At 43.7% G+C, this 13065-nt stretch overlaps 1 protein-coding gene across 4 annotated transcripts in view; it reads left to right on the forward strand.

Annotated features, from left to right (window-relative positions):
* BACH2 (BTB domain and CNC homolog 2) overlaps window positions 1-13065 on the forward strand; it is a 330764-nt gene that overhangs the window by 72877 nt on the left and 244822 nt on the right. For all 4 annotated transcript variants that reach the window (XM_037131213.2, XM_037131210.2, XM_037131211.2 and 1 more), the window contains exon 2: window positions 12096-12207. The gene's annotated coding sequence lies outside the window, so the exon portion shown is untranslated. The remainder of the gene's footprint in view (window positions 1-12095; window positions 12208-13065) is intronic.

Consider the following 13065-nt stretch of genomic DNA (forward strand, 5'->3'; position numbering starts at 1 on the left):
GTAAAAGTCGAGACATTTTTGCCTTTTTTTCCAGACCTAGATCTACTCAGGCTACATGTTCAGTTTTAGTAATTATGAAACTTCGCTCATACATTCCTTCTGTTAATACTCATCACTGCATTGTGATATAAGCACTCCGATCACACCTGTACTTGGAATACGCACGACACTCATGGTGGTGCTGGGGACGCAGTCCGATGCCGAAGCTGCTCCGGAGCTTTCCAGACAGGCTCTAATCGTCCTGCTCTGTGGAGTTACTTGTTTATAGCTTTTATTTGTTTTACTTGAGGAGAGAGCTGATAAAGTTTTGTGGTTGTTGATGGTGTACATTTCGGTTGCATGTCAACATCATTGTAATGTGATAAGAGTTGCCATTATTTTAAACCTACCCACATCCTTGAGTGTTCTCTCTTGACACCGGGGTTTCTCCGCACTGTTGACATTTTGGACCAGATAATTGCTATGGGGGCGGTCCTGTACATGGTAGGATATTTAGCAGCATCCCTGGCCTCTGCCCACTCGATGCCAGTAGCTCCCTCCCTCTGCTGTGGCAACCAAAATTGTCTCCATACCCTGTGCATGCCCCCTGGAGGAGCCAAACAGGCCCTGGCTCAGAACCACTGCACTATCCTATTTTGGTTTGGAGGTTCACTCTCTAGCTACCTCATGAGTTGGGCAGTCGGTTACTTCTGAGATTGAATTAAAGGGTATAAAATAACATTTCGCTCCTACTGTTTATCCTAAAAGCGGGAACTCCAAATTAGGTGAAGTTTCCCAAGGCTCAGTCAAGCCAGGGTATTTGGGGGAAATTTTTTTCCCCACCAGGAGGCCTAGCATTTTGTTACACAGATCAGGCTGTGGTCGGAATTCTGGCCTCAGCAGGTGGAAACCTTCACAGCCACATTGTAGTGACTTTCCCAGAGCTGTGGAAGAGGAAATGGCCCCACTGACTGAGCCGGGGATGTTGACATAAGAAGAAAGGGAATGTCTCTTCAGGGACGGGGCAGAGAGCCTAGCCCACAAGTGCAGCAACTCCCTCCAGGCTCCCCACCTTCCTATCGGCCCCAGGAAGAGGGAAGGGCAGCGATGACAGTCCTTTCTTTGGAACAAAGCAGACATCCTCTCCATCTGAGTGGCTGTGGTCTCAGAAGCTGGAACTCTCGTTAAACAAGGAATGTAGAGCTCTCCCCAGGCTAAGGCAGGCATAAATTTCCTCTGTTTGTTTTGAGAGGACTAGTGTCGACTGCCATAATGAGATCAGAGGCAACCCCAGGGACAAGGCCTCCAGGTCAGCCGCCGGAGCTGGTTTCGGTGGCTGTTCTCCTGGCTGCTGTTGGCACGCAGCAACTCTGCAGAGCACGGTGGTGACGTGGTGGGTGGTTGTGCCCTTGTTTCATTCCTTGCCATCTTTGCCTCTCTGAGGCTACCAAAACATCAGTGTGCAGCCATCCAATTCCCAATCACGGAGAAGTTAATGTCAGGCAAAGTTCTTTCCTCAGAACTGAGGACAGACTAAGTTGTGTGCAGAAAATGTGGCCTCGTGCAGGGAGGTGACTGCTTCTTTGGGGTAACTGCCTGCACTGCTGAGGGGTACGGTCCTCAGGTACCCTTCCTGACCCAGCAGCCCTCTGTCACGAGGAAGAGTTACGGTTCGAGTCACAACAATATAGCATAGGCTACAAAGAACATATTTCTTCCCCCAGCCTGAATTATAGCTAAATGGTCACATACAGGACCCTAAATATGGCAGAATTTAGGAAACCCAAACCTGGACATTTAGGGAACCGAAAACAGGACATTTCTGGCGGAATCGTGTATTGAGCTGGTATAGCTTGGCCAGCTTCTACCCCCTGCCCCCAATTTTTAGGTATGTTGGATAAAAATTGGAAATAGTGAGCCCAATAAGCAGGAGAGGGAAATTGCCTACTGCCAGAAGATAGTGAGGCCACTGGTTCATGAGTGATTCAAAGCTTGCACAGGCTGTAGGTTCTAGGGGCTGTGGTGTTTATATTTACCCAGGAACCATTTGCCAAAAGCGGGCACAAAGAATTTCCCCCAGAGTCCGTGTGGGGCTTTGAGTGTGTACGTTTGGGGCCTGGGGGTGGGGAGATGGAAATCCAAGGTGGCATTTTTGCCTCTGGGGTCCATCGTTGTGTTGTCTGCACAATGTGGGAACTTCAGTTAGTTTGGCATAGATGCAAAACTGGTTTGAGAGCCCTGAGAGCTCTAGGGCCCTGGTAGAAGCAAACACTAGGTCCATGTGGAGAAGTTAACAACCCAAGGTGTGGTACACCCTCAAAAAGAACAAGCCACACTAAGGAGAGGCTGGTATTGGAAGAACAGTTGACCCTTGAACAACACAAGTTTGAACTCTGTGGGTCAACTTATATGTAAATGTGTTTCAGTAAATATAGACAGTACCATAAATGTGTTTCCTCTTATGATTTTTCTTAACATTTTCTTTTCTCTAGCTTACTTTATTGTAAGAAGACAGTATATAATACATATAACATAAAAAATATGTGTTAATGGACTACTGTGTTATCATAAGGCTTTTGGTCAATATTAGTGTATTAGTAGTTGACTTTGGGGGGATTAAAAGTTGTGCGTGGATTTTTTATTGTGCAGTGGGTTGGTACCACTAACTACTTTATTGTTCAAGGGTCAAGTAAACAGAATTGACTCTCAGGAAAGCAGAAATAAAAGTGAATCCCTGAAATGAATTTCAACAGGGCTCCATCATGCCAAATTGAGCTTTTTTCTGTGGATTAATGAAAGTTTCTGGCCAAGATGGAGAAGTAGGTGGAGGGTCCACCTCGCCTCTGTGCACAACCAAATCTAAGAACAACTATTTTTAACAGCAGTCACAACCAAGCCACACGGAAAATCGACAATACGGAGTCCAAAGGACAACTAGATACTCGGCTGGACCGGTACGAGGGGTACGAGGAGCGAGGCCAGCAGCGGAGCAGGTTAGCAAGAAAAAATTCCCGGGGCGGTGCGCGGTGCGCGCAGGCAACCGAGGGCACTGATTGCCAGCGAGCTGGCTGCCGGAGCGCACAGGGAAGAGGCGCGGTGGGTCGGTCGGTCGCGCGCATTTACGTGCGGAGAAACCAGTGAGAAGGGAAACCCGCGCGGTGCAGCAGGCTCGCAAAATTAGGATCGGATAAGCAAGCCCGAGGCGTTTGAGTGACTGGATGCGCTGGGCTAGAGGAGAGGAACGCCATTGCTCCCTCTCTGACCCTGCCCCCACACACAGCGTCACAAACCAGCGACCTGGGTCGCCCCGTCCTGGTAAACAACTAAGGCTTCGCTCCGCTCACTTCACAGTACGAATAAACCAACAATGGCTCTAGAACAACTGAGAGCCCCAGAACTGATAGACCTAAGTGATGAAGAAATAGCCAGTCTTTCAGATGCACAGTTCAAAACACTGGTTATAAGGATCCTTACAGAACTGGTGGATTTTAGTCACAAATTAGAGAAACATATGGAAGCTAAATTAATTGAAATGAATGCTGATACAAAAGATACCAATAGTAATGGAAAGAAAATTGGGACTCAAATCAAGGGAGAGGACCAGACGGAAGAAAAAAATGATCAAACAGAAAGGAATGAAGAAATAAGAATTCAGAAAAATGAGGAAAAGCTTAGGAACCTCCAGGACATCTTTAAACGTTCCAACATCCGAATTATAGGGGGTACCAGAAGGGGAAAGGCACAACCACCAGTTGAAAAATTATTTGAACAAATAATAAAGGAGAATTTCCCCAAGATGGCAAAGGAAATAGACTTCCGAGAAATCCAGGAAGCTCAGAGAGTCCCAAAGAAGTTGGACCCTAGAAGGAACACACCAAGGCACATCATAATTACATTAGCCAAGATTAAAATGAAGGAGAGAATCCTAGAAGCAGCAAGAGCTAAGGGGACAGTCACCTACAAAGGAGTTCCCATCAGACTGTCAGCTGATTTCTCAAAAGAGACCTTACAGGCAAGAAGGGGCTGGACAGAGGTATTCCAAGTCATGAAAACCAAAGATCTACAACCAAGATTGCTCTACCCAGCAAAACTTTCATTTAGAATGGAAGGACAGATAAAGTGCTTCTCAGATAAGACCAAATTCAAGGAGTTCATCATCACCAAGCCCTTACTATATGAAATGTTAAAGGGACTTACCTAAGAAAAAGAAGATAAAAAAGATGAACAGTGAAAGGACAGCAAACTCACAGTTATTAAGAACCACACCTAAAACAAAAGCAAACTAAGAGGATAGCTAGATCAGGAGCAGAACCATAGAAATGAAGATCACATGGAGGGTTAGCAACAGGGGAGTGGGAGGAGGGGAAGGGGGGAGAAGGTACAGAAAATAAGTAGTATAGACAGTAGATAGAAAATAGATAGGGGGGAGGGTAAGAATAGTAGGGGGAAATACAGAATCTAAAGAATTTGAGACACATGTTCATGAACTAAAGGGGGAAATGGTGGGGGAGGGGTATGCAGGGTGGAGGGGAAGGGAGGGGGGAATAGAGCAAATGTAATGGCATAATCAATAAAAAAAAAAAGAAAAAAAAAGAAAGTTTCTTCCCCGAGGAACAAGGCATTACACCCACTCTAGCTTACTAAGCAGATGAGCTTCAGTTGTAAGCAGTAGGCCCCAGTAATGCAACTGTCCCTCATTACAGCCTGTCCTCAAGGTATTCTTGAGAATATTTGAATTCTGTAATTGGAAAGCTTTTATTGGAGAAATAGCTGGTCCCCTTGAGCTTCTTTAAAGAAAGATACCTTCCTAGTGATTTCCCTTGTCATTGCTTCCTTTTCAGTGGGTCATTCTGAAGTTACTCTCTAACTGGGCTTTCTGTTGAGTTATTTTAGCTTCTCAGCAAATCACAGGAAATGTGTTTGCCTGGATTGTTCAGCAAACCCTCCAAGGGTGAGGGAAGCTGAAATTGTTTGAAGGTCTGTGGAAGTCTTTCAGCATAAAATCAAAGAAACCCGGCTCAGTCAGGCATGGTTGGTAAACCTTTGTCCTAGATGAATGCAATTCAGCCTTTTCCGTCCAAAGTGGACAAATGGTTGGGGATTGCCTAGAGCTCTGGATGGCCACCAAGGACACCCCATGCAGCGACACGCACTGTTGGCAGACATTGCTTGAGGATGCTAAAATTGAAGCACGACTTTTATTTATTTATTTATTAACAGAGTGATGAAATCTCTTACGTTTATTTTTTTCTTCTGAGGCATGCAAAGAGTATACAAATAGTACCCTGCTGACCTAAAAGTGGTGCCATACTTCTCACGAGAAAACTCTTCGGCATTTTATTCTTAATTTGGACCTGTTTTTCTCATTTGGCCTCAAAATATCCTTGCCAAATGAGGAGCAGATATTACAAATTGATGTTAAGACATCATGAGGATAGAATGAGAAGAAATGGGCTCAACTGGTGCCAGATTTAAGAAAAAACCTCCTAAACACATAAGTCAGCTCAGGCTACTATAATATAATAGTGTAGACTGGGTGTCTTAAACAATAGTTCCTCACAGTTCGCGGGGCTGGGAAGTCTAATGTCAAGATGCTGGCCAGTTGGCTTCCTAGCAAGGGCTCTCTTGCAGACAGCTACCTTTTGGCTGCATCCTTGTGGTGGAGGCAGGGGAGAGAGAGAGAGAAGGTTACATGCTCTGGTATCTTAAAGGCCAATCCTATCATGGAGGGTCCGCATTCATGACCTCACCTAAACCTAATTACTTCCCAAACATGCTGCCTCCAAATATCACACGAGGAAGAAGTATAAAGGCAACATTTGAATTTGGGGGGGCCACACACAAATATCTACTTCATAACACATCATAATTAAATTTTGCATATATTGAGAGCCTACTGTGTCTAAGGCAGTGGGATAGGTGCTTGTCATTTGGGCATAAAACAGACAAGATCTCTTCATTTGAAATACTCACGATCCCATAGGGTGACTGGGAGGTAAACACCTACATGCACCTACAAACAGAACGAGGTTGTGCTGAATGGTGATGGGAGAATAGGAAGAGGGGAAGCACTTCATGTCTTTTGAACACTTCATCAAGTGCTTTCTTCATTTTACTTCAATTATTCTTCAAAATAATCTTAGGAGGTGTAAAGAATTTTCCCCAATTTTATGGATAGAGGAGTAGAGACTCAGAGAGGGTTAGTAAGTTGTTGAAATCATAGGCCAAGAGACCGGCCAAGTCGATATTCAGACCCACTGATGTGGCTCCCACGCCCTGCTTGCTCCACGTTTCCCCCTGCATTTGCTGTGCCCTGTGAAACCGCAGCAGTGAGGCCGGAAAGGCCAGGAGGTAGGCTGGGAGAGCTCACTCTGTGGAATAAAGAAACAAAGAATCCATCTCGTAACAAAAAAGGTGTATAGGAGAGTGGCCAACCAAGTACAACCACTGCTGATTTCCAGAGCATTAATGTCAATGGCCAACATTTAAAAAGCCAATGATTTTACATATTCTTTCTATTTTCTGGCTTTCTTGACTATTAAAAGCTCTGGGAACATGTGCCTTGTTCCTTCTTCCCTGGAGATACAGTTGAGTGGCCGACACCCCAGGCCCCTCCACTCCTCCTTGTCCTCTCTGACCTGACCTGTCACTCATCTTGTTCTTCTCTGACCCCCATAGGCATCCGAGTTTGTGTCCTCTGACTCACATGGTCACCCAGGCAAGAGAAATGGGTTGAACCAGGTACCCTCTTGGTAGCTCTTCTGTGTGTGCCTTTAATTAAGATACTCCTAAAACACTGGGAGACTGATAGTGACCTTTTCAAGAGCAATAGCCAAGAATCTAAAGGTTAGCTGTCCTGACTTACGATTTGACCAAGTAAGGGAAACTCCCAGCATGTGTGCCAGAAGTAGTGACTTGAAAGCAGTGACCTCTACTGCTTGGCACTATCGGCCCTTCCCTGGCTTCCATTCCTCCCCATCTGGGTCTCAGGGCAAAATTTTTTGTGTCCCAGCTGTATGTCTCTTTGTAATTTACAGTCTTCTCATTTCCTCTTTCTTATCACAGTTTCCTATTGAACCATAATTCATATGCCAGTTACATATTTAAAATTCTAATTTCCAGATTGCCTCACCTATGCTTAGGAAAGAAGGCGTTGATGACGCTTGATGGGAAGATATGCTGGTCCTGCTGGCTGGGCTGTCTGTTTTCCATGCCATGCTGTGAAGGCAGGGCGCGGGAAGCAAGGCAGAATGGCAGTCATCATTCAGTTTTTGGGGGGCAGAACCATGTTATGGCCTGTTGGCTACCCACATGGGGGAGGGGGCGGTGAGAGTACGGAGGTCCCGGAGCCCCAGAGCCACACATCTGCTCTAACTTTGGGGGTGGAGAAGGACCTGCAAGAAGCTCCTCAAAGAGCTGCACTCTGCCCCCCCCCCCCCAGCTCTTCTTCAGGAAGAAAGGGAAGGAGCCATCCCTTGGGAGGGGTTGTGTGCCTTTGAGGTGGGAGACAGGAGCCCAGTTGTTGCTTTACCTTTGGATCCTTCAGTAAGGGGCACCACGCCCCTTGCTGTGGAAGAGAGGAATTGGCCTGGCAGTAATTACAATGGTCTTACGTTCATCCAGTCTTGCACAAGGATTCCAAGTGAGGGTTGGCAGGATTTAACCTCAGAGACGGTGGATTACTCCAACCCATAAAAACAGGGTGGAGGATATTAGGGTTATTTCTCTCAACTGTTCATCTGATTTCCTAAGCTCCTAAATCCTCGACTTAGAGAATTTCCTCTAGATTCTTGTCATTCTTGCCTTTTCTCCTTTTCTCTCCAAAGAGAGAGAAATCTCCTCATTTCTCTCCTTTCATCTTTTTATGGCTTTACTTATTTCTTCCCTACAAGCCCTTTCCCTCATGTGTAGGACCTCTGCTTAGGCTGCTGGATTTGGTGGTGGGAGGGGGCTGACAAGAGACCTCTCCACAGACTGACCTCTGGGGACATTATATCTAAAAGCCAGGAAGACCTTTAATGTTGTGAGGACTGACCTCACTTCTGTTGGTCTGTCTCCCATAGGTCTGCCTAAGCTACCCAGCTTTTAATTGTATTACAGCAGTCTTCTAGAATGAATCTTGGAAGGGAGTGGGGGTTTGGAGTGGGGAGAAAAGCTCAGCTCATTATATTTTATTCCATATAGGCAATAAGTATTAGTTGCATTTTCAAGGGCCAAGAAATAACACAATCCACACTCAAATAAAACAGCTCTTTGACAACTTTAAGGTTTTCTTTAAAGTAAGGAGAATGAAGTTGGCTTATACCTCTGTACTGCATTAGCAGTGATCCAGGTAAAATAGACTTTTCCCTGTGGTAGGTGGAGGTTGACGGTAAATAAATAGTGGTGAAACAGGTAGGCCCAGTCTTGACTCCTTGCTGACACCCTGTCCATGAGAGTGTATGATGTCGACAAGCCGTAGGATGTGGTGCCGTCATGAGAAGACCGAATCTCTCCATCCCTTCCGTAGTGAGGACCTGGCTGCGGAGGGGCACTCGTCCACAACACCGAACTGTCTCTAGGTATCTGTTTGCTTACCTGCCCTTTGGTGTTCTCCTTTCTTGGTAGCCTTCATCTTTTCATTCTCTCCTTGGTCTTTTCTTACACTAGCCTGTTTCCACCTTCCTTCTTACCCACACTTCTACCCACCTGGAAAGATGAATTGCATTTCATTAACCTTCTATAAGCCTAAGGTTGACCATTGGCCTCGTTGCCCAATGAAGCAACTACATTAGGATCAACTATGTGGGAGTCGTGTGGTAGCTCATGGAACAGACTTTCTCTGGGCAGCCTTTAAAGGCATCTGTACTTGTTTTTTGTTAGTTTGTATCAGAATAATTCAACTTTATAAAAGAAACATTGAAAAACAGAATAATAAAAAAAACTTCCATAATTCCACCAAGGTAACTCGGATATCTTTTCTCTTAATGCTTTAAAGAAGCAGTCTCTTTTTTTAAGCTGTGGATTTCTCTAAGCTTCTTCATAAACCAAATTGGCTGCACAACAACCAGGTTCTCTCTATTTCAAAGGAGACTGAAAGTACTTGGTAGAACAAGGCCAGCCTACTTGGTTGCTGTCCAGAAGTGAACTGACCCAATTTCTAAAACTGTCATCTGTTCACTGAGGTGTTTCTGTTAATGGTGGTCTCTGTGTGTGTGTTTTATTGGGGGAGAATTTTAATCTGTGGTCTTTGTACATTTTTTAGTTCTGCGGTATCTTAAAATGAAGACATATCTAGCCCAATGTCTACTCCACATGACTAAGAACTCTTTTTCCTCTTTGCATCTAGTTTCCTAATTAAGAAAACTACCACTCAGATTGATATCAATACTAAATGACAGTATTAATATAAAATGTATTGTAAAACTTAGAACACTATACAGCTGTAAGACATTCTTAATATTCTTTAAAATGTTTACAATCCTGGACATTAAAAGCTTTTTCTTTAAAAAAACCAAAGGTAGTCTGCAATAATAATCAGCATAGTTTTGAAGATCCTACATTAGTGCCTACATCATCTTAGACTCTGTGAGAGCAGAGAAAGAATATTCACAATGTTTATTAAGAACTTTATATGTGACCTAATATTTGCCTCAAAATTAGCCTGAGGTGGTTTTTTTCCGTCTTGACTTTGCCATAGGACCAATGTACATGAAAATGACCTGAGAACACTTGGGTGGCCTGGAGGGTACAGAGAAGGATCCATAATTTAGTGAAACTGTATATCCCTGTTCTGAGGGGATGGGGATTGTGACATCATTGGAGCTGGGTGGAACTTCCTTGGGGAAATTATCTTCAAGAATCCTTGTCTGTTTATTATCTACTTGTGCCCACCTTTCCTGTGTTGATACCAGTGTGTACATTTGAATGGAATTCTGACATCAGGCATCTTTGCAAGGTGTTTGGACAAACTTCCCAGTTAAGTGCTAAATGATAGCTTTTAAATGGATCAAATATATATATATTTAAAAGGAAACAATGTGTATAGAGTTCTACTTTAAAACACAGAAATTCATTAGCATCTACTTTTGGAAATGTAAGAGTAAAAGCATAATTTTTTGTCAGTCATTTTAAGATCGGTTAGAATTAGATATTGAATTTTCTTGACTTTGAAGCAATGGCATTGTGTGCATAAGGGGGTGTTTGGATGTATTTAGGCTACAAAGGTAGAATTCCAGGGTCTCTCCATGTTGTACTTCATTGTTTAAAATGTTATTACTCAGGTGCTGAAAGACAAATACCATATGATCTCACCTTTAACAGGAAGCTAAACAACAAAACAAACAAGCAAGCAAAATAAAAACAAAGACACTGAAATAGAGAACAAGGGGACAGTGACCAGAGGGGAGAAGGAAGGGAAGTTAAGGGGAAAAAGGGGGAGGGATTCGGAGGAACAAATAGGAAGGACACAGGGACGAGAACTAAGGGGGGTGGAAATGGGAGGGAGGTGGGGAGCAAGGGGCGGGGGAGGCTGGAATGGGAGAAATAGACAAAAAAACTGTACTTGAAAAATAACTAAATAAAATTAATTAAAAGAAAAAATAAAGAGAAAACATTGAAAAAATAAAATAAAATGTTATTACTGTGACTGAATAAGATATTTTCTTTGGAATCTATGTGTCTCAAATAGCCAGGGGGTGATCTGCAATTTCCTGATCCTGTCTTCTCATTTATAAAAAGACTTTAATAATATTATGTTCATAAAATAGTAATATATGGAGTAGAAGTTTATCTTTTGAAAATATAAACCACAAAATTATTTTCTTAATGGTGAAAGATATTAATATGGGAACACAGCCTTTGACCTTTCTGTGTCCTTGACTTAGTTAGCAGATGTATCCGGGCCTGTCCCTTCTCCAATAGACAAAGGCTGGTTGCTAAGACCTAAAGGTGGCTATAGTGGGCTAGTGTGATTATGAGTCTCTTTTCCTTTTCCTATAGAACATTTTCTATATTGTTATTATATCATTAAAAATAGTACATTTTTTAAAGCACCGCAGTTCCATTTAAACCTCTAATTGCAGTCTTTATGGAAAGGTTCAGATATATGAATGTTTTGTAGATGCAATCTGAAAAAAACACAGAAATAAGGTGATTGTAAGGCCTTTTTTCAATGTTTATTCCCTTCCCAAATCCACCCATAAATATTTTTCAAAGGAAAGTGGCTATAAATCTAGTTAAATTGTCAAAGATAGTTTTCATTTTTCTTTAATATTTGACAAATTAAGAACCCTAGAACCATACAATAACCATTTTACTCTAAAATTTAATTCGAGTAAATTAAAAAAATCCTCCTAATGAACCAACAGCATGGATAAAAACATGGCCCCTTATTCCATTTGAAGAGGGTGTTGGAGCATCTGGTTCACTGGCCCTTGGAACACTGACCTGCTGAATTCCCTTCTGGGACACTGCCTCCCAAGGAGCAGATTCTGTGAAAGATTCTGTTGTCTGTGAATCCTGGCAGTGGTATAGTCAGGCTCCAGCAAATGCCTGTCTGTTCCTTTAGGCTTTGTAGGCAGCAGGGAAGGCATTGAGGTCGGACACACAGTAGGTGAAGCTCACAGGCTGGTTCTGCCCTTCCTAAGGAAGTCAAAGCCTGAACTAGAAACTTAAATAACTGACCTCTCTGGCTTATTGATGACTGTGTCCTCAGTGCCAAGCACCTAGTAAGTGCTCACAGAACAGTTACTGAGTGATTGAGCGTTCTTGTCCCTGTGTGTCTGCAGTCACTGAGCACATGACATGCACCCTTTCCTCGGTCACAGACATGCCCCATGTCCACGGCCTTGAGACTTGATTTGACTCTCTAGACCCGCACCATCCAATATGGGAGCCACTAACCACATGTGACTATTAGCTTTAAATTCCACTAAAATTACACGAAATAAAAATGCAGTTCTCAGTCATACTAGCCACATTTCAGGTACTCAGTACCAAGTATGGCTAGTGGTTTCCATAGTGGCCGGAGCGGACATGGAGCATTGCCATCATGGCAGAAGGCTGCATTGCACACAGGACGGCTCTGTGTCTGCTGAAGCCCAGCTTATGGATTTCCTTTTTCTCTGCGTTTGCAGTGCAGCTGCCTGCTTCAGCAACTGAGGTCTGCAGGAACAAGAGACTCTTCGAGAACAACCTCGCATTGTGACATGTCTGATCCCTCGCTTCAGTCCCTGCAGCATGAACAAGGTAAGAGGTACTTTGAGGAATCACACTTAGGTCTTCTTTATGGTACCATGATGTTTTCTGGCTACATAGTGTCTTTTTGTGTGTAAGGACATTGCCTCTCCTGCCCAAAGCATTCCAGAGGTTGGAGAGCCATGTGACCCCAGAAAGCAATGTTTCTAGTCAGGGTCCAAGGAGCTGGTGGCCACTCTGTGATGGTACAGCCCTTTGGAGGTGTCACTTGTATTTGCCTGAGGCCTCTGAGTTGCCAAAATGTTGGTTATCAGTACCACTGTCTTGATGTGAGTATAGGAGGATTAAGGCTCTGGAACCAGACTACCTGGTTTAAATATCGGCTCTTTCAGATGCTAGCTCTGGTGACCCTGGGAAAGTGTCTTAACTTCACCGTGCCTCAGTTTCCCCATCTGTAAAATGGTGATGTTAGTGGTACTTACCTCATAGGGTTGTCCTAATGATGAAATGAGTTAACATGTGCATCAGTCGTCAATATATGCGCCGGTCCACATTATAAGCATTTGCTGTTATGTTTTTTTTAAGATTTTTATTTATTTATTTTTAGAGGGGAAGGGAAGGAGATAGGGAGAGAAACATCAATGTGTGGTTGCCTCTCATGTGTCCCCTGCTGGGAACTGGCCTGCAACCCAGGCATGTGCCCTGACTGGGAATCGAACCGAGATCCTTTGGTTCTCAGGCCTGTGCTCAATCCACTGATCTATGCCAGTTGGGGCTGCTGTTGTATTTTGATGTGGGGCACATTGTTATCCCTTCGTCAGTATTACCAGAAAGTCTTTGGTGCATATGTAGCATTTCCATTTATTTACTTTCTGATTGGCTCAGCAAGCAGCAAATGATCACCAGATG

The sequence above is a fragment of the Artibeus jamaicensis genome, unplaced genomic scaffold (assembly GCF_021234435.1).
Source record: "Artibeus jamaicensis isolate MK-2021 breed Jamaican fruit bat unplaced genomic scaffold, CSHL_Jam_final contig_387, whole genome shotgun sequence".
NCBI classification, from domain to species: domain Eukaryota; kingdom Metazoa; phylum Chordata; class Mammalia; order Chiroptera; family Phyllostomidae; genus Artibeus; species Artibeus jamaicensis.